The 5,000-nt window shown below is 35.7% G+C and overlaps 1 long non-coding RNA gene across 4 annotated transcripts in view; it reads left to right on the forward strand.

Annotated features, from left to right (window-relative positions):
* Nucleotides 1–5,000, forward strand: part of LOC144970655 (uncharacterized) — a 16,316-nt gene that overhangs the window by 1,496 nt on the left and 9,820 nt on the right. For 2 of the 4 annotated variants that reach the window (XR_013645010.1, XR_013645009.1), the window contains one exon: nucleotides 4,822–4,895. This is a non-coding gene — a long non-coding RNA (uncharacterized LOC144970655). Of the gene's footprint in view, nucleotides 1–1,810; nucleotides 1,964–4,821; nucleotides 4,896–5,000 lie in introns of those variants that run through there. The other 2 variants (XR_013645008.1, XR_013645007.1) reach the window with 2 other exon arrangements.

Raw genomic sequence — 5,000 nt, forward strand, 5'->3', positions numbered from 1 at the left:
TCTGTCGAGACAACAAGAAGGTTAGTATTAGGTCAAGGTCTATACAAAGACAAGACCGAAAATTGGACGATGACGATGACGTTATGATGCCACCACCAATCAAATCTCTAGTCTGTCGTCACCACCGAATCTTTGTTGATCGGTGTTGTCTTTTGCTGAAGTAGATCTAGATAAGTATAGATCTAGAATCTAGTTTAGATTTCGATCAACACTGCATATTAAATGGATTTCACTGTTTTATTTCGGCGGAATATCTAATCTAGATTATTCGTGGATGATATTAAGACTTTATTTTGTGATGTGGTTAAGAATTGATTCGAATGCCCTCAGTCAATTTGCTCTTGATTTGTTGTGACTTCACCATGTGCGTGTGACTTAATCAGTGGTTCTGTATGCCAGGCTTATAAAAGAAATGCTACAGGACAAGATCAATCGATTATTGTTTGAATTTGTTACACCTGTGGTACACGAGTTCGAACGAGTAAATGCCATGTTTCAGACAAGTTCTGCGGACCCCCATACCCTCATGATGGAGATAGACCTTGAAACGACGCCTGTACAATGAAGATGGCAGTAAAAAAACTGTAGAGGAGAGTGACCTGGGCTGTAAATTTGAAACATCGTGTGAAGATTACATAGAAAATGTTGAGCAACAGCAGATTGACATCGAAAAGCAGAAAATCGTAAACACAAAAATACGTTGTCACAACATGCTCGAAGCAGCTTTGCAACAGGTTGAAAAGAGACTGCCTCCTTCCATGAATATTTTTGCGGGATTGAGCTATTTGAGTCCAAAGATCATCTTAAGCCAAACCGACAGAGTGAAATTTAAGGATCTTCCATTCCAACATTTAATGGGCGATGTAAACTTGCTCGAGCAGCAATACCGCAAAATCATCTTCAAGGACTGGAATGATGAGCCAGTATTCAAGGACGGATTGCCAACAGCAGACACTGTTAAATTCTGGGAAGGAGTGATCAAAGCAAATGGATTCCAGGAACTCGCAGTTTATGCGTTGAATTGCCTTATCACACCAATCAGCAATGCAAGCATCGAGAGAGTATTCTCAGTAGTGAATGCCACCAAAACCAAACCCAGGAATAGGCTCAATGTACACTCTTTGGACTCGATTATCCGCGTAAAGGCCCATCTATTTTTCAAAAAGCAATGTTGTGTGGATTTCCAAGTTACGAAAGAAATGATTGATTTGTTTACAGCTGCCATGTACAACCAGAACGAAGAGTGTTCTTCGGGATCGAGCACATTTACTGGTAGTAGTGAAGAAAATTCAGAGGCCGCAATAATGGATTCTTGGTTCGTTGAAACGAGCCTGTTGAATTCATTTTAATTTGTAAAAAGGTTACTTTTGTTGAGGAGTTCTCCAGGTGTGTAGACCTCTAGAATGAACTTTTATTTCCATCGTGATAATTCGGTTGTATGTGACATTTTCTCTGAGTCTCAAGTCAATTATTCGTTATTTTTTCGTTGCGCTGATGACAACTTAGGAATGTGACCTATGATGTTGTTTAAGTTTAAAAGGAACAATTCAACGATATCAACAAATGTACAGAATCTAGTGACAAATTGCAATGGTGAAATGGTGTTTTGATTAAGGTGAGTACAGCGAGTCTTCCTTTAAATTAATTTTCTTTTTCTTCTTTAAAAATGGGGGAAATAAATTGTTTAACAAATCTAAAGAGTTTTCGCGAGGCTAAGGAGGGTTTGGTGGTATTTGGCCTCCTGTCGAGGAATCTGGCCTCCTGCTGTAGCTAGTTTGGCCTCTTACTCAAAAATGATCTGGCAATCCTGGATAAAAGAAACCACAAGGCACCAAGTGATCAAAGAGATATGAAACTATTCAAAACTTATGGCACATATCAATGTAATATTATAATTTGCTGGCCGATGATCATATAGTAGCTTTGTCTATAATACTTTTGAGGACTTTCCTTTAAATATATGGTAATATTATTCGTTTGCGTTGTGTTGTAGATGTTAAATACAGTCGAGATACCTAGATAGGCCTAGTGCACTTGCAAGAATTTTTCAAAATAGTGATATGGGTATTAATTTAGCGTAGAAAATAAAGGGGAGTAAAACATTTACTGGAGTGAAAAAATTATCGCTCTATCTCAACTGGTTAAAAAGTTATGACTGTTTATGTGGTGGAGAATAGAGGCAGCCATAGCTTAATAGGAAAATATGTGACCAAAACACAGCAACCCAATGGATAATCAAGTATAATTCAGAAACTGCTTCAGATACATCTATGAAATTTTTACATGCGGTAATTCAACATCTCTGTAATACATTGCAAACAGAAAAAGAATTATTTATTGAGAGAGAAAAGTATAGTTTAGAGCTGAAACAGCTGAAATCAAGGAAAAATAGATCATGACATGCAAATGAATGACCTATTGTAATTTTGGAAAAGTCAACAATAAAATATTTATTCACATGAAGATAGACCAAATATACCACTGAATCACCTGTCTGGGGATAACAAAAATTGGTTATCCCCAGACGGGTGTCTGGGGATAACAAGATATGAAGTGAGTAGAAAAGTGCCAGAAGACAATAGAGAATAAAAATTTTTCGCGGCGGTGGTGGGGTTTGAACCTGCGACCTTATTGGTACGACAACTCCGCCTGGCAGGTGAGAGCGTGGCTCTACCGTGTGAGCTATCCACGAACACAAAAATATTCGTTTCAAACCCAAGTCATTTCTAGATCCCTCTCTCACCCACTTCTTGAGACCGCCGATTCGTTCGCACACCACCATCGCGAAGTAATTTTGACCAGCAGTTAAGCTTAATAGCCAATATTCTCAACACAAACATATAACATAGAAACGATTGAGACATTGAGTATGCTCCGGTGTATGGGGTGAATTTTTAATTCAGAAAAGTGATAACGAATTTTCATTATCCCCAGACAGGCGTCTGGGAATAATGACAGCCCAAAATCAAAATCGATCAGAAAAAAAGAAAGAGAAGCGTAACTTATAAAATGAATGCATGGACATGAAAACGCCAATTAATTGAATAATGTAAAACAAAAATAACTTACATTAATTGCATATATTGTAAGAAAAACAGTTGTAAAGTTTTGATGTGGATTGACGAAGTTATCTCTCAAGTAAAAAAAAAGCGCAGCAGACGACAGGAAGTGAATCAATATTATAAGAAAATCATGTGCAAACAATCGAGGACAAGTTCTATTTTTTTGGGGAGCTATAACTTTTGAGTGCAACCATATTTTGCTCTGAAATTTTTAGAGAAGCTACTTAAATATATATCTCAGAAGGACGTTTTTTTTAGTAAGAAGGACCATCTCTGGTTTAAAAGTTATAAACGTTTAAACACACAATCTCGTTACACAAAGATTTCTCAAAATCACGATATAGGAAGATAATAATATTAGCATGGCTGTATGTAGAATTTTATGCCCTTTCCAATGATATATAATACTTGCCATTTCATTTCACTGAGAAAGAAAAATGAATATTTTTAAAACACTCCTAAAAATTTTCCCCTCAAAAACGGAAACAGAAATCCTCGCCTCTTTTCAACTCGCGAGGGCTACTTCTTGCAAGTGCCTAGATATATTGAATTCTAAGTCTAATTTCTTACACTACAGATAATAGACGTCTTCGCTTACAGTTAAAGCTTTATTCGTTGTAGTAAATTCATTCCGAATCCAAATAAAATAAAATGGATGGATTTCAATTTCAGGGTCCGTAATATCGAACCAAATTGGTCACCCCAAATTATCTGTACATGCCCATACACAATTCCATTATCCATACGCTTCACTACAGTGTGTCACATAACTATACTATCACGCCGTCACATAAAACCTTTTCGTGTGTTTACATAGCACTCTTTTTCACGGTGTATTGTTTTTTTTTAGATAATAAAAAAATCTTGCACAAGACTAGACATAAAAATCGACATTCATACCAATCTGAACTGAATTCATCTGAATGAGTATAATCCACATTAATTAGACTGTTAACGGTTTTTTCAAAAGTAAATTGAATTTGAAAGCATTGAATTCAATAGCTTTTAACAGCCTCATAAGCCAAATATTTTAAACTGTGTGGTGTAATATGAGTCAATATTGGAGGTCAAAATAATTAACTGAGTTATGCCCCTTTGTATTTTAAGAACTGAGATTCTTTGCAGGTGATTTTTACAATGAAGCACTTCAAAATACAAGGAAAGCTTTCATGTGCTTATAGAAATAGTGAAATAACGATAAGTATTCAATTGTAAGCTTCAATTTATTAGACAAAGACAGATACTGTCTTACAATTCAATACTTACCGTTTTTTTCTTCTTCGAGCTTCAATCAGCACCATTTTAATTATAGAAATAGTGTATCTGCACAATATATCAAACTTTGAAAAAAATCCCAGCCGACAATTTGATGCATATATGGGAATTGTAGAATGAACAAATCTAATATGACTGTTTTGTTAGACTCCGATCTCACCATTTTCTGATCCATTGTTTGGAATCCACAAACAGAGTTTTACAAACTGAAATCATAGATTCCAGTATTCCACCTTAGATTGCCTTCAGCATTAACCAACATTTGGTATTTACAGAAGTGACAATTTTTCTCCTGATAATTCATTTTCAAGAGTTTGATTTTATTTTTTTAATTGGCGAGGTCAAAAAATTATTAGTTACTATTATCATTAAGGGCAAGGCTGCATATCTTTCAAAACATAATTTCTTTGCTCATTATCTGTTTACAAATTCAAAACATAATCAAGAAATACATCTTTTATTCTTATTCTTTTATTCACTAAAGGACGGCATGAAGATACAGGATTACATCGTGTATTCATCAAAAGATTGTATTCGTAATGGAGATCCAATCTTGAGGTAGGTATTCCATTTAGTTCTCTCTCTCTCTCTCTCTCTCTCTCTCTCTCTCTCTCTCTCGTCTCTCTCTCTCTCTCTCTCTCCTCTCTCTCTCTCTCTCTCTCT

Source organism: Berghia stephanieae, chromosome 4, assembly GCF_034508935.2.
Source record: "Berghia stephanieae isolate SIO BIC M18660-M18661 chromosome 4, UCSD_Bste_1.3, whole genome shotgun sequence".
Taxonomy (NCBI): Eukaryota; Metazoa; Mollusca; class Gastropoda; order Nudibranchia; family Aeolidiidae; genus Berghia; species Berghia stephanieae.